This window comes from Euprymna scolopes, chromosome 12, assembly GCF_053919585.1.
Source record: "Euprymna scolopes isolate OS-2025 chromosome 12, ASM5391958v1, whole genome shotgun sequence".
Lineage (NCBI taxonomy): Eukaryota > Metazoa > Mollusca > Cephalopoda > Sepiida > Sepiolidae > Euprymna > Euprymna scolopes.
The window spans coordinates 49,603,864-49,628,585 of record NC_136493.1 but is presented as its reverse complement, the minus strand read 5'-3'; the positions used below and the strand labels follow the sequence as shown (position 1 = coordinate 49,628,585).

Here is a 24,722-nt window from a genome sequence, read left to right as displayed (position 1 = left end):
TCCGTGATGACGTCAGCAGATTAAATTATTTTTGCCCACCGGCCATCTTGTCTTTTAAGACGGTCTTGCTTACACACACACGACACACACACACACACACACACACACACACACACACACACACACACACACACACACACACACACAAACGGATATATGTAATACACAGGCTCCTCCAGTCTTTGACAGACTATGGATACCCATGAAGGGTGCCTGCGTGTGCAAGTTTTGTGGCAGGAGGTGCGTGCGGTGCGCAATCTCCAACCACACCTCTCTTGAGTCGACATTGTTAAATACCAGTGGCAAGTGAAGTAAGTATATGTGCAGGACGACTGGAAACAAATGTCGAGAAAAGCGGAGAGCACATATAGCGCCTAGAATTCCCAAATGGTCACCCATCTGGTACTAACCAGGCTCAACGTTGCTTAACTGCGGTGATTTTACAAGAACCGATGTGTCAACGCAATTATGCTATATATATATATATATATATATATATATATATATATATATATATATATATAAGAACAAGTAGTTAATAAAACATGTTAAAAAGCACTTTGAAAAAGAGTTAAAAACATATTTAATTTTAAAAAAGGGAGCACAGAATAAGTGGATAGTCCTTAATCAGCGAAGTTTTGAAGAAATACTTTCCTTCTCATCAGAGGGTAGGATTTAGCAAAATGCGGGATCGGATTTTGCTTGCAAAAGTATTTAATGAAATTACAAGTAAGTAATAGATCTTACTTGGTAACAAATAGTGAAGCAGAGGGAATAGGGTGAAGAAAAAGGTGATTTTACGTGAATGGATGGTCTGGTGAAGGGTAAAATATCCAATAACGGTAAAATCCAAAAAAGTTGATTAAATTTCCATTCCCACAAGTAAAATCCAAGGGAATCGCGCAATTGAAAGATGGTCCAAAGTAATCCAAAAGGCAGAAATCAGTGGAATAATTCACAAATTCACAAGGAAAAAGGGAATGAGTTCAAATAATATTATTATAAGAAAGATAAGATGTGCGTAGAAAAAAGGAATGGAAGAATTTAAAGCATGACTGTCAAGGCTGGGCTGATTTAAGAATATATATATATATATATATATATATATATATATATATATATATATATATATATAGTAATTTATAAAATATATACGGCGATTAAACTACACTGAATATTCGGCGTATTGAGCACTTTTGAAGTAAATACTTAAAGTTTACGCATAAATCTATACTTTCGTATATTAATTTTATGTGAGTAAATGAAGTAGTTATATATATATATAGATGTTGTTTTGTTTTGGTTTTAGCGATATGTTTTGAATGAATTCAATTATTTACAAAAGTGCATTTTTACCTAAATGCGAGTTGGGAATAATATTCTCTTTTAACCAATTTGGTACCCCCACATGGGGAGCGGTATATATATATTATTTTTAAAATGTAATTATCCACTGACACGTGTTTCGTCGTCTACGACTCATCAGAGTGGCTGTATCTAGCGAGATTCGAATCGGGACCCAACGGTAATGGTTCTATATATATATATATATATATATATATATATATATATATACGAGGCGTGTGCAATAAATAATGCCCCTGACCTACTTCCCATAGCAGTAGAGCAACAAACCTTTGCGCAATTATTGGTCTTTCTCTACATAGGAACCACCTACAGTTATGCATTTCTCCCATCGTTTGATGCATCTCTGGAGACCGTTTTGGTAGAACACTCCAGGTTGGTCCTCCAACCACGACGTGACTTCAGAAATCAAGGCTGAATCATCTGGGAAACGCTTTCCTTTCAAAAACAACTTCATGGCTGGGAAGAGGTGAAAGTCAGAGGGTGCAAGGTCAGGAGAGTAGGGGGGATGGGGGAGGATTTCATAACCGCACTCCCGTGCTTCTGATCTGGCGACATGCGAATTGTGGACTGGAACGTTGTCCTGGAGGAGAAGGGTACCTTTGCTAATCTTGCCCCACCTCTTGATTTTTATAGCTTCCCTTAATTTCCTCAAAAGTGAAGCAAAATAGGCTCCTGTCATTGTGATACCCTTTGCCAGGAAATCTGTCATCACTACTCCGTCCTGGTCCCAGAAGACTGTGAGCATGACCTTGTCAGTTGAGGGTTGCACCCTTGCCTTCTTTGGAGGTGGTGAGTCCAAGTGCTTCCACTGTATTGACTGGGTTTTGATCTCTGGGTCATAGTGATGGGCCCAGGTTTCATCCTGTGTAATCAGTCTTTTGAAAAACTTTGACTCATCTTCTTGACACATCTCCAAATTCATCCTCGAGCACTCGACGTGTTCTCGCTTCTGGAATGGTGTGAGCAACCTGGGAGTCCATCTGGCAGACACCTTATGCATATGCAAATGGACATGAATGATAGTTTCCACAAACCTTGTACTAATCTTGACATCTTGGGCTATTTGGCGAGTATTAATATGTCGATCTTCCAAAATGGCAGCCTCAACTTGACAGACAGATGCCTCATCAATGGCAGAAGGGGGGGGCGACCAGGTTTTTTTGCTAGAATATCTTGTCATTTTCTTTTCTAGTTTTAACTAACGGGAATTTTATCATGATGTCCAATGAAGGTTATCCCATTGCACAACAAGAAGGAAAAAAAACCGAAAGAATATCACGATAAACATTTTTTTTTTTTTTTTAATAAATGGAAAGGTAAATAGGGAAAGAAAGATATAGTCAGTTTTATGTTCACCAATAACAGTGTCTGCCGAATTAGTCCCTCTGGCGGTTCTCAAAGAACTCCATTAACAATATTGTAAGGGATAGTAGGGGTAAGAATATAGGTGTAGTCAGGGCTTACTGCGTGTCAAAGAACTTAAATAAAACACATCAACACTTAATCTTTTTAAAAGAGGGTGTATGTAAATTACCTCCCTTGCACCATTAATTTAAATGTTCTCATTGTAATTTCGTTTGCAACTGATTTTTTAAACAGTCTTTTCTGACTAATTCTGTGTCATCTTCCTTGACGAATCCCGATTGAAGAAAAAGAAACCAAACCACTGGTTTCTCTTGTTTAAACTTGCGATTTTTAACATCTTTTCTCTTGTCGCGAGATACTGAACCAACTTTTTTTCTCTTGTTCAAACTTGCGATTTTTAACGTCTTTTCTGTTGACGGGGGATAGCGAGCCGACTTCTTTCTCGCGTTCAAAACTTCCAACAAAATGGCACACACATCTCCTTTTATCAATCGAAAGGCACGAATTAAACACGTGATATAACAAGCAGTAGCAGCACAAGATACACCAAGAAAAGGGGGGGGGGTAAAGAAGGGGAGGGAGAGAGAAGGAAAGACAGAAGGTGGAAAATAAAATTTTTACATAACAACTAGTCCTTTACTTTTCCATGTTTAAACTTAACCATATTACTTTTCATGCGCGCATTTTTCTATTGTAATCCATGATTTTTCCAGGCTTCCAGTAAATTCAGTTGTTCTTTGTTTAATTTCAGCCTTATTTTTTTGCCCCCATAAACATAACATACACATATGTAATAATAATATATTGCACTCGTCTGCTTTCAATAAAATCCCCCAATTATCTCCCTTTCATTCTCTCTGTTGCATTTGTTACTTCTCGTTTTGTGAAAGTGGTGAATTAGTAGCAACAGTAGTCACTGAAGCGACATGGTTGCTATGGAAACTTGTCATAAAAACGTCGCTCACCTCCTTACAAATTTTTAAGATTTTGAACACCAGTAAATTCATCATAACTTTTGAAAATTGAAATTTTTTTTTTCAAAATATAGCCGAGAAGGTGATCTATAAACTGTGATAATTGTTTGATATTTGGTCGAAAAATGAGTTGATTTCTCGTTGGCATCAGCCATCAGTGTTTCCTGGGGTTTGGGTGACAAAATGCTCCCCCCACCCCACCCCCACCCGTAAGGTACCAGATTTGAACTGCATACTTCCAGTGGAGATCTGGTTAGTACTCTCCCACCTTGGTCTTTCCATTCTCCCTGACTCTTCACAACTAGTTGATGCGGCGTCAGTCGATGTCATCTACACCGCTTTTTTTTATTACCATTGTTATAATAATAATAATAATAATTATTATAATAAGAATAATGGTGCTTGTGCAGTGTATGCTATATTTTAGATAGTATTTTCAAGTTAAATTAAATTTTTATGGTATCTTTTTTTTCATTAAATTATTAGATGAAAGTGCGGAATAGTTAGAAAGCCCCTTGCACTGTTAAGAATGGCTTTCTAAATAATAACGTTATTTCAGCAGGCCGTGTACAACATTTACTTGTATTTCATGGGGAACGCGGACCCTGCGTAAATGGTGTTTTTATTTAATGATTGCTCCCTGTAAACGCATGCACAAAAGGTTTTCTTTGGTTTATTTAATCACAAAAACTTTTTTGCAGGTACTATTTGAGGCCAAAAAAGTGGGGGGGGGGACATTATTTGAGTATGTATGAAAAAATAATTTAAAAAAATAAAAATCTTTAGTGGAGAAAATAATAAAAAAATCAAAATTAAATAAAATAAAAACAAGCACGAAATAAAAGTATGAATCAAATTAATCCCCAAAAAACGAAAAAAAAATTCAAAAAAATAAATACACACAAATTAAAAGAGAAAAGTCTGAGATATATATGAAGAAAGTGAAAGAAAACGCTTTCAGGAAGCAATCATTGAATAAAAACACTGTTTACGCAGGGTCCATGTTCCCCGTGGAGTACCCATTTATTTAAAACACAAGAAAATATGTTAACTAATATTTAATTTTAACTCTTTAATTTTAGTTCATATCAAAACTTTAATTAAACTGATTAGTTAATGAATTTTTCAGATGAGTTTGTGTTTGTTATGTCTTGATAAACAGAATTTCCTATTTCATTTACCATTTCAGTCATAGAAATTATATACAGTTGAAATGTTATAAAACAAACAAACCTTACATTTTAAATACATTTCAAAGAAATAAATTACGCTTGGTGAATTCATCGATCGTTTTGGTTTGCTAAAAAATTTTTTACAAAACTGCTGTGAAAAATGCTTCTAACTTTAAAATATTTGAAAATACTCAATGAAATGTTTTATTTAAAATTAAAAAATTAAAAATTTAAAACAACTGAAAAATATTCTCATATAAAAATTGTTTGCTTTGCAGCTTAAAAAATGTGATAGAATGAAATATTCGATTTTCCTCGATAGATATGTTCGTGCATAATGATAGAATTAATATATTGCCGTCTGGTTGAAGGAGAGAATAGTTCAGTCCACACGTGTTTATAGCTAGTAGTCGCTGGGGAAAAAGGAAGCCGATTAGCAGAGAAAGAAAAGGCAAAGTCTTCAGTGGGTGAGTGTGTGTTGCATGTTCTTAGCATGACAAAGAATGTTTGTTTGGGTAGTCCCGTAGAATGATAAAGCCCCAAGCCAAAAAGCAAACGATATTAAGCCAAATTCTCTTGGGAGAAATTGTCTTAGGGGGAGGTGTTATGGCGAGATGAGCAATTCACCGCCGGAACTTTTTATCGAAAGAACGTTATCACCGGTCACCGGTGGAGAGAGCTTTCCCTGGGCGGGAATACTTAAAAACGTAACATGCTGTCTCTGTAAATATTCTCAATAAGCTTCTCTAATTCTTTATTACTTCAGAACCTCTTTATCCATTTATTTCCCTGGTGGAATACCTTTCTTGAATATCCCTTTATTACGGCCACCCACCACAGGATATATCAGCAAACCAGTGAGAAAGAGGGCTAAAGATTCATGGTTTCGTCTTTTATATACTCTATCAAACCAGCGAGAAAGAGAATTAATGGTTACAGATTTTGTCTTTTATATACTCTGTCACGTGATTGAGAGCTGGCTTGTGATTGGACAAGCCAGAGAGATGTCAAATCTCATTGAGAGAAGCAGCTTCTGCCTGTTTGTAGCGAGTGTCGTTTGCTACAACACATTGCCCAAGGAAATAGGTTTGCTACAACACATTGCCCAAGGAAATAGGTTTGCTACAACACATTGCCCAAGGAAATAGGTATGCTAAGAAAGAGAAGGCCAGGAGATTTCGACAGAGAGGATACGAATATATGTGATAAAAAAAAAATATCTATAAAAGGCCACGAGTGATAAACTAAGTATAAATTCATTCACAGACACACCAGGTTTAAATATAAATAAAACAAACGCGCCATAAGGGAAACGAACATTTCCCTACGTCTTTTATATACTCTGTCATGTGATTGAGAGCTGGCTTGTTATTGGACAAGCCAGGAGGAAATGGATTTCAAATCTCGAAGTTGTGAGAAGTAGCTCCTGCTTGTTTGCTGAGCATCGGCTGCTACAGATCTTAACCTGTCTTTAAAATTAAGCGGGAAGGAGACTAACCACCCCTTCTCCCTTGCCTGCTCATGAACAAACCTAATTTTCTGTTACCAAATTGTTCTTGTTTGTTCTGTTTTTTTTTCCTATATATTCACGGGTGCCATTGTTTCTGATGACATTTTTCCGAGCACCATTCCAATCTAAATAAAAACTGACAGCGCTCCTTTTCACTGACTCTGTAATTCACGCCACCTCTTAATTTCGATGTGTTCTCTTAGCTGCTAAACATTCGACTTCTTGTCCTTCACAATTCGCCCTTCTTAACACAGCCACTCCTCTCATATGCAAATTAATGCCTTTATATTTTTAAACCACAACCATATATCCACATCACCTACAGACAAGACACAACTATCTACTCCTTTTAAATCTATCTTTTTCTTCTCAATATTTATCTACTTCCCAACAGGGTTGAAAAGTGCCAATATGATTGAAGAGCCAGAGCTCTAGAGGAAAAGCAGGTACTTGTACAGTTTAATAAAGACATTAAAAAAATGAAAATATTGAAAAAAAAAAAAATATTTACGTACTCATTATGGAACAAAGTTTTCATACAAAAAAAAGTCACTGAATTTGATCAAATATTTTTTTTTTACAGAGGAAAATCAAACTTTAATGAGATCGATTCTGTCGTGGCCATCTTGTTTTTCGCCAATGAGGAGTGGTTGGGGGGGGGGGGGGGGCGCTAGGAGAGATAACTCCAATCAGCACTTAAAATTTATCCAAATTTGTCAAAATTTGACATTATTTTGAACCATTGGCAGAAAAAATATCTACATAAATATTTTAGTTTTTTTTTTTTCACTAATTTTACAGAGTTTCTCTATCGTTTTTTAATCCCTTTTTCGTTTAAAGGAATCCCTCTCCTCGTTTCCGGAAATAGGCAAATGGTGACGATACGATTGATGTCATTAAAATTTAATTTTTCTCTGTAAAAACCCCCCAGAAAAACTACTTGGTCAAATTAAGTGATTTTGTTTGTATAAAACTTCATTCCCTAACAAATACGTACAATATAACTTTTTTTTTTCGATATTTTAATTTTTTAATGTCTTGATTAAACTGTACAAGTACCAAAAAACACTCTAGCCTACAAAAAAAAAAAAATGCCTGGGGAGCCCTGTTGGTATGCACCTGTAGTGGCGCCTCAGACGATTAGCAATAAACTAACCCCTTTGTAACAGCAAACAAAAGAATGATGTATTTTCACTTGTGAATCAATGCCCACACCACTGAGTGATCTGGCCACACTAACCAATCAGCTGGCGGGGTGCATTGATTCATCTGTACCCTAAGGAAATTCTTTAGCCACTTTTGAGCGGGAACTACAATCAGTCAGCAGAGAGAGCTCAACCGGCAAGCAATACAGATCTCTTTCTTGTCTGCCATTATCAACTGGACGCAACAACTCATCATCTACTCTTACCATAGAAGCTGGCGACTCACCTGGCGCTTTGGTATACCAACCCTTGCGAAAGAAACAGCTTACTTCTTCCTGGTTGGTCGATTTCCTATATTTAATAAACCTTTTTGTTGTTTGTCTTAAAGAGATGTTGTTTTTTTTTCTTTTGTGTTCATGTTTATAATTACGAGGAAAACAAATTCCCTTTCCTAAACTTTCTCAAATGTAGAAGGTAAAGCCTGGGAAGATGAACCTCCTAGAACTGCACAGGATCAAAGAATATCTCAGTCAACAAAATGCTTCTTTTTGGGGAACTGGATTTTCCCCATATTAAAAACCGACCTTGTGTCTAACTCTACCCTCGTGGGGAGGCAAGTAAATACGAACAGAATCAACTTTACTCTTGGTTTAGTACCGGAGAACTCCCAGCTGGATCGCTCTTCTCCACTTAAAACAAAATTATATAACTCGCTCTTCTCCACTTAAAACAAAATCATATAACTCCTTGCAGAGCCTTCGGATTTATATCGAAATGGAGTATGGTTTTGTCTTGTCCAAGGAAATCATCTTCTCAGGCATTACCCCTCTTTTAAAAGAGAATATTAGGTACTCCTGCAGTTTAAAATCCATTTTTCCATGAGTCTCGCTCGGCAACGCCTGGCGGACGATGGAAACAACCGGATTATACCGAGTTACCAATTAAAAAAAAAAAAAATGAATAAAAAAGAAAGAAAATAAAACAAACAACCTACCGTAATAATTTCATAAATTTTATTATTTTATGACAACTGTGTTTTTTTTTGGGGGGGGGGGCGATAATAATTAATGAACAAATATATATTTTTGTTTTGTTTGTGCACGGAAAGTTATTTCGGTATTTTTTACGACCTGCCCAAGCAATGGGCCAAGCATAGTACAAACACCTCCAACCTCCCCATGTTAAGAACGGCTTTCGGAATAAACACCTTCAAGTTAAGAACGGCTTTCGAGGTTAGGGGTATTTATTCCGAAAGCCGTTCTTAATATGGGGAGGTTGGGGTGTTTATATTACGCGGGGGCACTGCTGACTGCTCTTCCTTTCCTTTTTTTTTCTCTTCCAATTTTTGCCGTCTGCTCGCTGGCGTCTCTTTTTGCTCACTCCGGCGGTTTCCGTCGTTCGCCGGGCGTTGTCGAGCGAGACTCACGAAAAAAAAAAAAAAAAAAAAAAAAAAAAAAAACGGCCTTTAAACTGTAGAAGTACCGAATATTGATTAATTGGTGATTGTCGAAAGCACCCTTAACGGGGAATGTCGACGTGTCCGATCACAAAAACTTTGCATCCAAGGTGCCCTATTTTGGAGTTGGAGGTTGGATTGGAGATAGATACTCCAATACAAAATGACGTCAAGTCTATTTGCTACAGTGCGAGGCAGTTAACTCCCAAATCCTCCCGCCCCAATATAAAATAAAAATTTAAGTCTGTGCATTTGCACTGTGCAGTACTCAGTAGTGGCGCCAGTGCCGTCGGATAATTTTTATTTTTTTTACGCGTTATTTTATATTTTGTTTAACTATTTCCAATTGTCTTTTAAAAAAATTAAATATTAAATTTAAAAAATAAATAATTAAATTAATTTAAAAAATAAATAATAAATAAAATAAAATAAAACAAAAAACAATACACTTGTCTGACCTTTGCCTTACCGGAAATTGAATGTTTACAGTACCGCAGTAAATCTTACAGCTGTGACATCACATGTAATAATATAAGCAAGACGGACATAATAATGTGGCGACTTACATTAGCTCCGCCAGGTTTCTTGCCTGTTGGCGGCTGATGGCACCTTTTGCATTATTTTAGAGGATGTTTTTAACGGGGAGAAGTTGCTGCTTATATATATCTATAGTACGCTTGCACTCAAAAGGCTATCTGCTAAATAGTGAAGTTTAAAAAAAAAGGAAAAACACCCACCCAAATAGAAGAAATAGACATTGAATTCTATTTCTTCAAAACAAGGATATTAAAAAGAGCACATTTTATTTAATATTGCAGTGATTTTCTCTCTAACATTAAACGAAGCTTTGTTATTATTTTTTAATTTATTACGCATATTTCTGTTTACTGTTTAAAATTACTACCGCTTAAAAGATTCGTGAATTGAAACTTTATTTAAAAATAAGCTTTTGATAGTGCTATTTTTTCTTTGGTCTTGCTGTGTTCCTCACGAATGATCCATTATTCAAATGGGACCGACATTACCACTTATTTTTGATAGGATTCAGAAATTCCACCTGCCACATCTGTTTTGGTACTGATCTCATCAAGGTAAGAACTGTCTGTTTTTTTTTCTTTGGTCTCTGAGTCAATATTTATTTTCTTTCCCTTTTTATTTCCTACATTTTTTATTTTTTTAGTATTTCGTTTTATATTTTAGGATTCAATTATGAAATTATATATATATATATATATATATATATATATATATATACATGTTTTCTTTTACTATATAATATCAAGTTAATAAACAAACTGTTCTCCGCATAAGAAAAAGAGTCGGATATACCAAAACATTGCAATCGAATTATCTTCTATTGTAATATTTTTCATATCTGATCTTTATTTAGCGAGTTCCTCAGAATTTTGTAAAACCGATTTTAATTCATTTGCAAAAAAAAAAAAAAAAAAAAAAAAGTGAATGGTAAAAGAGGGAGGAATAATTTGTTCGCACTTTCATAATTTATTTACAATGCACCAAAACAAAATGTTTTGATGGTTTTTAAACAAAAGATCGTCTGCATTAAATAAAATATGTACATTTTTGACAATATGTTGAGTAAATATCAATAAAAATCTGTCACCATTCATTCCCTACGTGCTTTTTCGTTTCTAACGTGACTTACAAGGTATTTTATTGACTATTAATCGATTATTTATTGAAATCGATGCTTATTTAAGATTAAACCTATGAGGAAAAAAAAAACAAAACTAAATCGTAGATAAATCTTTATAACGTACATACATAGCCGTCACAGAACGAAAATTTCATATTCTAAAATTTACGTAAATTAATCAAGTAGTTTTGTTTTATATATAGAAAATCATTTTTACGATTTTAGCAGTAAATTGTATCCATTACAAAATACAGAGCTGGTTTTGATCCCAATAGTTGGAATTGGGTTGTCTTCCCCTTATTTATAAAACATGGCGCACCAAAACACTGCGTTTTGTCATAAAATTTGATTCTTAGTTAAAAAAAACAAAAACAACTACTTGATTTATTTGTGATTTTGGAATATGACATCTTTGTTTTGTGAAAGGTATGTAAAGTTTAAACTTTTTTAGTACTCTTGCAAAATTTGACCCGGATTCTCGGGACTTTCCGTCAATTATGGCTCGTGCTTAAATCGACGTTTTGTTTGTTTGTTTTTGTTAAAAAAATATCATTTGTTAAAATTATTTTTGGGGTGATGATGAGGGTATTTTTTCTGTTTATTTCTTTATAACATCTGTTGACAGAAAATTTCTTAAATTTTTTTGTACTTTCACCTAACAATTTACGGTTTTCATAAAAAGCATTCATCTTTTCTTATATAAAAATATTTATTGCCAATTTTCTTTAACAAACAAAAACGTAAGTTTTCTTGAAAAAAAAATGTACTTTCACATAAGAATTTACTGTCAAAACAAATATTTTCTTGGATCCCCCCCCCCAACTTTTGATAAAATACTTGCAAAAATAAATAATAATAATAATAATAATAATGAAAGTAAATAAACACTACAAATTGCAACTTTTATTGAGCAACTTAACACAGACGAATTTCAACCCCCCCTCCTCCCCAAAAAATACATTATAAATTTACAGTAAGTTTTTATTTCTATATATATATATATATATATATATATTTTTTTTTGGTTTGTTTGTTTTGAAATTCATCTGTCTTGTTACGTTTCTCGACTTAATCCGGTGACTCCAATCGAGCCCGAACCATGATGGAAAATCCCGAGTATCCGGGTCAAATTCTGCAAAAGTACCAGATTTTTCTGTATTCGTTTTGAAAATAGTTTTGCTTCTAAATAAGCACCTTGGAAACTACAGTAGCAATGTAGCATATGAAAAAAAAATCAGTTTATTTTTTAAACTAATTAAAATCTATTAGAATCCATTCTTGAGCAACTTTTATTTTCCAGAAAGAAAATTATATCATATGGAAAGCAGAATAATATAAAACTTTGTCTATTTTTGATAGAATTTTAAACTTTCAAACAAAATTAAAAAAAAAAAAAAAAAAAAAAAGCGGGGGAGCGCCATTTTTGTCTCTGTGGATGGATGACACATTTAAATTTTTTTTTTTTTAAAAAGGTTTTTGAATCTTTCTTTTTTTTTTTTTTTTGTCTAAGATTTAGGATGATTTGCTATAAGAATATGCACAAATATAATACTAGCAGGACCCGTTAACCGGCGTTGCCTGGTGGAAGCCTACCCCCACCCTCTCACAAGAACAGTGGTTGTTGGTGGCCACTGCTATCCCTGAACAATCACAGACACTGACAGCCGTGGTCAAAATGAAATCTGACTTTCACTGGTGATTAGTGCTGATTTGGGGCGATAAAATGCAAGTACTGTTTGAATAATAATAAAAAAACAACAACAAAAGAAAAACAAAAACAAAAAGCAAACAAGGGAATGCGTAAATCAGTATGAATTGACAAAATTACAAAAAAAAAAAAATAGTCAATTAGAATAATAATGGAAAGTAAAAACAGAAGATTTAGATGTTAGGGATTCTCACTGTATATGAACTGTTTAGAGTGATCGAAATCAGTGGTAACAATCCTAGCTGTTTCCGTTTGTTGTTCAAGTCTTCCTCTTTTCAACTCTTCCACCAATAGTATTAAATAAATTCCAATTTGATGTCCTTTTTTAACGTGTAAAACAAAACAAGTATGACTTTTTTCACTTCACTTCTTTGAGTATTATCATGTTAAGAATGGCTTTCGGAATAGACAACCCCCTTTTTTGGGGGGAGGGGAGTAGAAAAATAATTCCCCCAAATTTACCCATGATAATCGTTGTTAACATACCCACCCGCAAATGCTAAAAAAAAAAAAAAAATTGGATGGTGGTGTAGGTTATTTTAAAATCAGCAATGATACTAATAGATTGCACAGGTTTAAATAAAGTATATTTAAAAAAAAACGTAACTGTTTGGAAAATATATATTAATATTTTGCCTAAATGTATAAGTAAGCAGTTTTGAAGAATAGTGGAAGTATTGTATCCAAGGATGGAGTACTGCTGCCATATCTGGACAGGAGCTGCTAAAAACAGCCTATCCTGCCTTGACAGAGTACTTCGTAGCCTAGTGGGGGATCCCCTTTTCTCTTCCCTGCAGCCTCTCTTCCATAGAAGCCCCGTTGCGAGCCTTTCGTTATTTAATCGTTATTTTCATGGCAAGTGCTCGTCTGAGCTCCAATCTCAGCCCCCCCCCCTGCAAATCTTTCACGAAAAACACCCGTCTAGCTGAAACCACTGTCAGTAATTTTACCCACTCTTTATCTGTGTCTGAATCAAAACGTAGATTCCATGAACAAAGCTTCTTTCTTAGAAGTGCATGCCTGTGGAACTCTCTTCCATTTGCCTGTTTCCCACCTGACTACAACTTGGATGTCTTCAAGTCCAACATAAACAAATTACTGATGAACCGCCCCCTTAAGTAAGACACTTTATCAGATCTCCATTACTAGCGATTACTACGATATTATCCCATTGATTACTGTACACGCAATAACCCTTATCCCCGAGTGGCTTCCGGGCCTTGATAAGTGGTGACTTCCTTGTAAAAAAAAAAAAAAGAAGAAAAAGAAAAAAAAAAAAAAAAATTCATGTTTCCATACCTCAATTAATAGAGCTGCTGGTGTGTTTGAAAGTTAGGGTCTGGTTTAATGCACAATTACCCAGTTTTTATTTCCTATTTCTCTCTTTTTATGTATATATTCTTCCCAAATCTATCTCGCTCGCTGTGGTGAAAACCTATGTGTACAAGATGAGTAACATGATTGAAATCTAGCTAAACGTAGGAAAATATGTCAGTAATTTAAATTACCTACATTAAAAGATAATTTTTGTAAAAAAGTATAAAAAGATTAAAAAAAAACAAAAACAAACACCCTGTTATAAAACAAAAAAAAATAGCATGGTGTAAGGTTGCTAAGCTGCTCCGAAATAGAAAAATAAACAATGGTACCCGTACATTTTTTTTTTTTCTTTTTGGGAGGGGGGGGTGTTTTTAATGTGTGCATAAGTAAGTATAAAGTTATCAGTATTTAATTTTTTGTTTATGAGCGGTTATTATGTTTGTATTTCGCTTATTTATTTATTTATTTTTTTAAAACGATTACCTCTTGTAGAGAGAGCCACCATATTTGAAAAATTTTGGAGCATTCGTTTATGTATTAAGAGGTAGATTCCAGAATAACTGAATTATCAGCTCTTGGCCAATGAGAATGAGCGGAATTTGAAAAGGGAGAATTTATTATATTTGAATCAGGAAATGGAAAGCTTATGTTTATGAGTTTATGATCCAGTTATGAAGGGTGCAAGCACAATATTTGCAGAATGTGTATTTCCTCCCGGTTTTGACTGGGGGGCGGTAGGAGGACTTAATATTTAGGAGGAAACATAGGAACTACTTCCTCTAAAGATGCTGCGATTATGATGGTGTTGCTCCTAGTATGAAATGTAGGATTTTATTATCTAGACTAAATGTGTCTAGAATGGCATTCTAAAATTATATAAGATAGTGGCTAATAGTCTAAACATAATAAATTTGTATGTGGCATCTGTTGTTGCAAACCTACAGCATTTTGGTCCAGAGGGGAATTTCTGCAATCAAAATATTATATATGGAGATAAGTACCTGAATTTTAAATAATTCCATGTTTTATCTCCCTCTATAGATTTTGCGTGGCAAAATTTAAAAAATCCAAAATTTAATGATAGCTTGGAAGAAACTACGGTAGCTTTTACATGACTAAATGAAGTTTATTTAGTCCTGTAAATTTCCACGTATTAACATTTGTTTTGACGATTAAGTGAAGAATAAACTTTTAGGGTTTAATTCTTTTTTCATAAGCTATATATATATATTTCCCCCAAACCTGTGACCTTGATGGAGGGGAGACTAAAACTTGCTATGGTTACAAATGGTCTGAAATGAAACAGCAAGGGGAGACTTAATTCCAAATATTTCTCATATACCATAACTCCCCTCTTTTGGAAATAGGATACGATTATGAATATCTCCAGCATCAAATAATCCTTATACACTATGAAATTTACTTTATGTCTAAAAACCGAAGAGGAGAAATATTTGGAATCGAGTTTCCTCTTGCTGTTATTTAAGATCATTTGAAACCATAACTGCAAGTTTTAGTCTCCCCTCTATGAAGGCCAGAGGTTACGTGGAAATAGCAGATATTTTGTAATTCATATGCAAAATTAGGAAAACAAATGACTATTGTTGAAAAATTTTATGGGCATAAAAAAAAGTGCCAAAAATAGGTTCTGAATGATGGGTGATCCCCTTAATATGCGACCTTAAGAGCAAACATTCACAAAGCCCACTACACAAGGTAATTACCTTTCCAATGAGTCTTCATTTGTAAAATTCTGATCAATAGTCGCTGAGATTTGGAACTTATGAAATTGCCAAAAAAGGTGATATATACTCGTAGCCAAATTGAATATTGAAATGCTCATATCTTTGGAGACTACTCTGCATGAAAATTTGCAGGCTTTTTGAAGATTATAATCTATATATTTGTAAAAGTGAAATTGTCTGTATGTTTACATTTCCCTACCAAACTACTATGTCAATTTTCAGTCTACAGACTCTAGATTTGATATAAGGGGTATTGAGATTTCGGAAAATCTTTTTAATTTGTTTTTGGCCAGAAATTTAGCTGTCAAAGTTCAATGATTTGATCTTTGAAAACTCTACCAAACTCCTCCGCCAATTTTGGGTATAAACACTTGAAATTTTAGATGTAGGTTACTTGGACATCGATCAAACTTTTTAATTCAGTTTGAACCCAAAACAAATGTTAAGGGGTCAAAGTTAAAAAAATTTGACCTCTGTGTCTCTACCAAATCACTCAGCCAATTTTTGGGTCAAACATTTGAAATTTTACATAAAGTGTATTCAGATATAAGGCAAGCTTTTTAATCGTTTTTTTTTTTTTTTTTTTTTTTTTTCTGAAAATTTGGCTGCCAAGGGGTCAAAGTTCAAAAGATTTGACCTTTGTGGTCTCTAACAAACTATTCAGCCAATTTTGGGTCTAAGCATTTGGAATGTTACATAAAGAGTATTCAGACATGCAACAAGCTTTTTTATCAGTTTTTGGGCAAAAATTTGGCTGCCAAGAAGTCAAAGTTGAAAGAGTTTACCTTTGTAGACTCTACCAAATTCTTCCACCAAACACTTGGAATTTTAGATGTAGGTTACCTGGACATGAGTCAAACTTTTTAATATATATACATATGCACGTAAAGTTATGAACAATACATAGGGTCTGAGCAAAGCCAGGCTGAACTGCTAGTATTATTCTATGGTTAAAATATTGACAATTTGTAAAAAAGAATCTATATTTTCAAACCAATAAAATATGCCCAAATTTGTATATATATAGTGGCCTGGCAAGCTAGCTTTACTTTTGCTGCTTTGGGATGAATTTTGCTTAGGTTTTTTTTTTTTTTTGCTTTGTTGTCTCCCCTGTGGCATTGCCAGGCCACTAATATATATATTTGCTGCCTACATAACCCCCCAAAGCTAAGCAAGGTTGTGATTGGCTAATGCCAGATGGGTGACAATTTTGAGAATGCTAGACACCATATGTGTTGGCAACAACTCCTGCATCTAGTATCACGCTTGGTCGTCTTCCTGATCTTGCCATCAGGACCAAGTGTTTCTGGACGAGAGTGTGGTAGATGCAAGTCTTCCACACTTTAAACTAAGTCAAGCGCAAGTCGCAGCAAAAGGAGAGGTAACAACTGTTTGTAAATAGGAACAACTCTTTGTAGGCCTTATGGTCTACCATAGATGAGGTGATATCACGTCATGACAAATTGCCGAAAGAAATTAATTTTTTAGCAAAATGTGCAGTTATTGATTTAAAAATAAAATTTTTTAAAAAGTTTTTTTTATTTAATTATTATTAATATTGTGCTTACTAAAAGAAAATTAATTCATTTTTGAAAGATTTTTTTTGTAAAAATAATGAAAATATATAATTTTTTTTTTTTTTATAATCTGAAAGAATAATTAACATATTCAACAAATTTCACACTTCAAAACACAATGAAAAAGTAAACATTCAAAATCTGGATTTACAACCTTTAAATCTCATATGCACAGTTTTTTTTTTAATCTACAATACAATATATTTTGTTCAGTTTCGGCTGATTATTTTAAGCATATTTGTAACCACAAATAAAGATGGGATTTTGTAGGCTATATATATATATATATATATATATATATATATAATCTTTAAATATTGATTACGAAAAAAAAAAGTACACTGTTATAAAGTCCATTCTTCACTTAATAATCGGTAAAAATTTCATATTGATTGGATGATTACTTAATTTTTGGTAGATTTTTAAAAAGAGATTCGTCAAAAAATACTCCCGCCTTCCGTTTTGGCCGTGCCTAATTAAAAACGATTTAATTACAAAATTAAACCCACAAGAATACATATCACTTTCTTTGTAAACAGGTTAACCATTCTAATATTTTGTTGATAGTTGAAGCTGTACTTTTAAGCAATTTAATGACCAAACAATAATTAAATAGAACTCCTAAAATCCTATTTTATACCCCCACCCCTAAAAACAGTTAAAAAGGAAGAAAAAAAAAGTTAAATAAAAGTAAAAATTTCCGGGCAAGATGATTTGTGAGAAATTAATTCTCGCATCCCAATTTACTCCCTGCATAGGCAAAAGAATCCACAAATACAAAAGCCATACCTTTCAAACTTAAAATTTATTCAAAAGTAATAGCAATGAAAGTTTATTGGTTCTGGTATTGTCCATTTGCAAAACGGTGGCCAGTTTTGTCTCCATTAGCATGGAACCGGTAGTATAAACTCCTATTGTCGGACTATTAGTTTTTTGTTCCTCGAAAGGATCCATGTATATTCATGGTGAACTTGGCGGGAATGTTGGCGCCTATAATTAAGTATAATGCGAGTCGCTTGGGACTCTAGTTAAATTGAGATAAGATCCAATATTTGGTAAATAAAGCAAAGAAATTTTCATGAATGTCATCCTTTAATTAGGATAATTTCAGCAATATATAAAGTGTCTCTGCTTGTAGAGATGTGATCCTTTGTTCACCAACAGTTTGGTGATATAACATAAAGAAATTGACGTAGCTCTCTTCACGTGTGGGAGCTGCTGAATTGGAGTCCATCCTTTGCCGAGTTCCTGCTTGGACTAAAAAATAAAAGCATGATACAAAAATAAAAAGGCGCCAAGCAATTCACTTGACTCATTCAAAATTAACCAATCACGGCCGACCACCAAACTGCGTGGGTGGCCTAAACAAAAAAGATAGCGAATGTAAATGGAATTTCTCAGATTGTCGTCATGGTGATTTCTTTGTGATAATGCCGAATTTGATTTTTATTTATAAATTGTAAATTTGAAATAAAATTCTGGCTAAATATAGGAGGCCAAAGTCAGATACAATCATTAAAAAAAAAAAAAAAATGCATCCAAAGAACAATAAAAGAGCGAAATTGACTTTTTTAATAGTGTTGAACAATCCGGATCAAACTTTAATAAAAAAGGTGCGGACTGCGGCACTGCTAAAGGTCAATTTCGCCTTACAAAACTACTACTACTACTACTACTAATAATAATAATAATAATAATAATAATAATAACAACAACAATACAATAACAACACTTAAAGGCTAAGATTGAAAACCTAATCAGGTCTAATTACTTTATCAAAGAAAATGCAAAGTGATTTCTGATTTTAAACTTTCTTAACCATCCATTTCATTATGGCCACCATATCTGAAATCAGAAATTGCCAACCAACCAATCAACTTCTCCAAATTCCTGATTATATTTTAGGCCAGATTTTTTTATTTTGTAACTAATTTCGGTTCAAAAAAAAAAATGCATCCAAAGAACAATAAAAGAGCGAAATTAGTTACAAAATAAATGAAGTGGCTACGTTGTCATCTGTAATTAACAAGATAAACTTGCGGCGCACGTATGGAAGCGGTACCCCCTCCCCCTTCTGTATTTTTTATTTTCGTCTTTTTGCTCAGTTTTTTTCAGCGGAACTAGTCTACCAGATTATAAAAATTTTTTTTAATTCAATATTGAAATATTTGTAAGAGGTGCTAAGTTTCTAATGCAATGCAACGTTCTAGCAAATCGATCATCCATTTTAGAACCACTCAACGTTTTTAGACCAAATTTCACGAATTTAGCCTTTTAAATAGTAGTTTAGCCATTTGTTGAGATTATTTAAAATGGCTAAACTGATAAAAAAATGCAAAATTCGTGAATTTTGGCCTAAAAACATCGAGTGGTTCTAAAATGGGTGATCGATTTACTAAAACGTTGCATTAGAAACTGAGCACCCCCTACAAATATTTAAATACTGACTTTTTCAAAAATAATTTTTTTTTTTTTATAATTTGATAGATTAGTGTCCATTCGATAATAATCCGCTGAATAAATTTGAAAAAAAATAAATAAATAAATAAAAATAAATAAAAAATACAGGGGGAGGGGTGTACCGTTTTCAAACATGTGGCAAACTTACATTTGTTGATTCGAACACGACGCACGAAATAAGCAAACGTGAAAACTAAGCGGCGCAAGTTTATAGTTCAACCTAATTAAAGCAAAAAAAAAAAAAAAAAAAAAAAAAAAAATCACTAACCCTAAGTCCGGGTGTCTACTCTCAAAACATCCGAAGTCCGAGTAGTAACAAAAACACTTCAAACGAACGGAGAAATACAATCTTATTTATTTAGCTTATCTAGTATCTTTTTGGCAAATGTGTATTTCAGTGGCGTAAATTATTTGACAGACAAGAATTTATAAAAATTTATTTTTATATAAAACAGATTTAGACCCTAAGGCTGAAATAAAACGTGAAAAAATTTAATTTTTATTTTTTTTTCAACATTTTAGTGGGTTTTATTTCAGCCTTAGAGTCTAATGTGTTTTCTATAAAAATGAATAATTTTTATAAATTTTTGTCTGTCAAATAAATTACGCTGCTGAAATACACATTTGCCATCTCTTCTATTTGCTCAGCTCGCGTGCCATGCCTAAAAGCAGATTATCCGAGCCATTCTGAAAAAATAAAAATGCTACTTCAGCTTTTTGCTGAAGAATTTGTCGAGATTTTCAGTTGCAACTGCTATAAACTTTGCCAAAATGATTGTCGCAGCAGGATTTTTTTTTTTTTTTTTTTTTTTTTTTGTGAGTGAGTGATAACCCCCTTCATTTTGAGCATTTAAATAATTAAAATTTAAATACTTATTAAAAAATGTATTGTGTCATTTTGTTTTACCGCAAGATCTTGTGAAAAGGAGAAGACTTGTATTTTCAACAAATCATTACTCATCATTATTATTATGCTAGTATTTGTTTATAAACAATAAGTCTGTTTCATGTTTTGGTAAAATTTTACTATTTGCCCCCACTATGTCAACAGAAAAATAAAAATGAGATTTTATTTTCGTATGATCATTCAACACTTTGAAAATATCTTTAAAAAGGAAAAAAAAATTTTGAAGTGAGGATTTACTTTATTATATGAATTTAACATAAAACGAGTCACCATTTTTTTTTTTTTTTTTCTCTTTTTCTGCAAAGCGAAAAAAATTAAAACCAAAATCGATGAGTCGTAGGCAAGAATCGAGTGATCATTTTGTTATTTCAGTATTTTTAACAATCGACAAATGTTTTGCTACATTGAAATATGTGGCTCGTTCTTGGCCTTCGGGACAAGATCAAAGTGTAGTATCTGTTCTTCAGATGCTACACTTCTATTTCTTGTTCTCTTTCGGTGGAGGAGAAATCCTTCACGACTGAGACAGTTTTTATTTTTGTACCTTTTCTCCACGTTAAAAAACGACCCTGGTGTCTAACTCTGCCCCGTGGGGAGGCATAGTAAATAGGTACATTGAAATATGTGAATGTGGCCTAATCACGTTGATGCACCGATTCTCATTAGATCACTGAAGTTAAGCAACATTGAGCCTACTCAGGATCAGATTGGTGACTATTTGTGAATATCAGGTGCTGTATGTAGGACTTCGACACATACCTGTAAGAACTGCAAAAACATGTTGTCCTCTCCCTGATCATGATATATATGCAACCAGGAATCGTTTGTGAGTTTGATATTCCTGTGACATTTTCTCCTTGAGAGGAAGCTGGTTCAATCTGGTTAGAATGAATGGTGTGTGTGTGTGTGTGTTTTTTTTTTATCTTTACGAAATGATAAAGTCTTGCTTTGAAAAAGACGTTTTACATCGAAAGCTTGGTTATTAAAATAAATAATTTATTTAAAAAACAATTTGTTTGGTTTCAAAATTTCAAATTTCTAAATAGCTTAGTATAAACTGTTTACTTTTTTTTTTTTTTTTGTTGATATTGATGGAAAAATAGTTCTCAAAATTCATTTTTTTTTGTTTTTGTTTTATATAATATACTCACAAACTTACAATCAAAACATGCTTAATGATATAATACGGAATGCTGACTAAAATAAATTTGAGTTAAAATTCTCTTGTTTTTCATTTTACTTCAGTTGGAGTTCTCAGAAAGCAAGGGACCCCTTTCCTGAGACTAACACTTAATCTCTATATGAGATGCATAAATATTCGAATATTCCAATAAAGGTCTCCTTTACCTTTCAAACTCTGAGTTAGTAAAGAAGTTGAGAACATAATTTTCATCTCCCCAATTGACTATTTAAATGTTATATTATACTTTTCTTGTGGTCGCTTGTTATGTGATTCTAGGACAAGAATTCATCTAGTCTAGTGGAGTGTCCAGCTTCGTGCTGCTACTTGAGGTGACATCACTTGGAGACGGTGCACCATTCCTCGTAAAAGCCAGTGTAGATTGGTCATCGCGAGGGGATCTTATTTGTGCTGAGTTAGTACAGACGTTGAGAACATAATTTTCATCTCCCCAATGGACTATTTGGTATTTTTTTTTTTTTTACTTTGTTTCCACCTCAGCATTCACAGTTAAATTGGACTTTTATAGGTTTTCAGGTATATTGAAAATGAACACCAGTAGTTTTCTGGATATTAAGACCTTTATTTTCCAATGTAATCCATTGTTTTCACTGGTGGCCATGTTTTTTCTCACCTAAAAAGTACTAATGTATGTGTGTGCTACAAAACACCTCATGTTAGGAATAGCAAACACCACCGACATTAAGTAATACATTGAAAAAAAATGTCTTAATATCCAGAAAACTATTTGAATGTGATATTCGTTTCGTTTTCAGCATACCCCAAAACCTGTAAACGTAGTCAATTTTAAAGGTGAGTGTTAAGGTCAAAAGAAAGTAAAAAATTTACCGACCATTAAATTATGTTGTAGTGCATCTTTCTTGTAGTCTTTTGGTTTTACTGGATTTCATGACTAGAATTTATCCGGTCTGATGTCGTATACAGCTTTGAGCTGTTGCTTGAGATAACTTGGAGAAGATGCACCATTCCTTGCAAAAGCTAGCTTAGGATGACCATAGCAAGGAGATCTTATCTATACTGTGAATACTATGTGCTTTTGAATATTTAGTCGGGATTTACTTTCCTTGAAAGTATCCTCATGTCAAGATGTCCTGACAAACCCCTGTACAGAGGAGAGGCCTTAGATGCTTAAGGATAGTGTCTAGTAGGCATTCAAGTTCTCGCAAAATAGAATTTTATCTGAGCACTGAGAGTGAAGTGTTAACATTTAAACGATGTCATCTTGCCTTCAGTAAAATACCCTAAATATTATTGCTTTCGCCTGTGCTGGCCTTGATTCATACCTATACTTGGTATAATTATGAGGTCACAGTAGCCTGACATACGTGCTGATTCTTTGAGTCTCCTGATTTTTTAATAAATTAAAAAACAATAAAAGAAACTCTTTCTCTTTAAAGGTTGATTGGGTCTTGATTATTGGGTCAAAAGTGGACAACTTTTTCTCTTTATTTGAATTCCTTTATTTGACCTCCTCTATCTCCTCCAACCTGTTTACTGTGCAATCTTCTGTCTTGGTTTTCCTTTCTACCTGTTACTACTGGTTTACTCACCATTCAGCCTTGTTAACTGGGCATTTTATAAGACGCAATCTTTTCTTTTCTTTTTTATTTTGCTGTGACTGTTAAGCCTTGATGTGTGACTAAAATCGTAAATGTTTAAAAGGAACGGCCTGAGCTTAACAATTTAAAAACAAACAAAAAACAAAACAAAAGCGGTTTTAAAAGAAAATACAATCTTATTTATTAAACTAGAGTGACTAAAAAAAAATTAGATATCTAGTTTACACCCCAATCTCAATTTCATAAAAATGCAGATGCAAAGTTACCAGAAATTGGGTCATAAACTGAACAAGTACCTAATTTTTTCAGTCTCTCTTGTTTGATAAGTTGGCAGGTTGTGTAATTAGCTGGAATATGCATGGAATATGCTGCAAAGACCGCCAGACAATTAATTCAAAGTGCAGATTTCTATTTAGAAAGCCATTCTTAACATCGGGGGAAAGGAAGAAAGAAAGAATTTCTCTTGATTTAATGAATTTTCATTGAAACTTGTTCTCTGACAGCTTTTAGTCAGACTAAGCTCATATTCATTGTTATATTTAAATCTGGATTTTTTTTTTATGGGAAGAATTATTCTACTAAAATGTAAATCTATAAAAATTTATACTAAATTTGAGTGATGAATTTGTAATTTCCCAAAAAGATGTGCATTTATTTTTACTAATGACTAGCCTGGGTGCCCGGTGTTTGGAGGTGTGTGTTGAGCAAAAAAAAAAAAAAAGAAAAAAAAAAGTGGTAGAAACAGGCAGGCAAGCTCGAACCTGTACCGCAAAGGAGGAAAAGAATGTGGAAAAAAAAATGTGACATCTTTGCCATTGCATCCATCGCCAAACGGGAAGCGACAAAGGTTTAAATTAAGGCTAGTCAATCGAAAAGAGGGGATGACTTTCGAAAATATCGGTGAAAAAAGCGATCCCCCTCCTTGCAGAAAAGTGCCCAGTTGAGAGTGAAAGAATTAATATTTTTAAGCAATTTTTTGATATTTGTTTGAAGGGTCGAGCTTCAAAACAATACCGATCTTGTGAAAATCTATAACCTCTGTCGAAAATTTTAGGCATACATACATACATACATACATTTAAACAGACAGGTGAGATTTCTATAATAGATGATTTTAAGTTGATATTAAGAATCTTACAAGAGAATTGAAAGTAGTTGGAGTTTATGACATGAATCTGTTCACATTGGATTTGAAGATGACCATGTTAGAATGTTCCGAAAAGCAATCCTATGGTAAATTGTTCCCCAGATAGGGAATTCTTGTGGAGAAGCTCTGTTCATGGAAACAACACCTAACATTAGACACGTGAAGGAAGCAAAGGAAGTCTTTTTTGTTTTCTGTTGTGGTAGTATGAAGAGTTCTTCCTGTAAATTACTGACAAAGAGAAACCAAAGATTAGAGCTTGGTCGAGCACCTTCCATGGAAATAATGATAGGCAGAGAGATATTAGTATCTCTTCTGTGAAGTAGTCACACCAAAGCGACTTGTTTAACAATGTTCCAATCTTGCTAACGTAGTTAACTTCAACATGTGTCTACTTGATTTCAATTATGATGACACTCTTGTTCTAATGAAGATTATGTAATTGTGTTGTTTG

General features: G+C 33.6%; 1 protein-coding gene across 10 annotated transcripts in view; it reads left to right on the top strand.

The window, feature by feature from the left end:
• Window positions 1-9,435: 9,435 nt before the first annotated feature.
• LOC145291276 (protein DOP1A-like) overlaps window positions 9,436-24,722 on the top strand; it is a 284,201-nt gene continuing 268,914 nt past the window's right edge. For all 10 annotated transcript variants that reach the window (XM_080136913.1, XM_080136910.1, XM_080136911.1 and 7 more), the window contains exon 1: window positions 9,436-10,081. The gene's annotated coding sequence lies outside the window, so the exon portion shown is untranslated. The remainder of the gene's footprint in view (window positions 10,082-24,722) is intronic.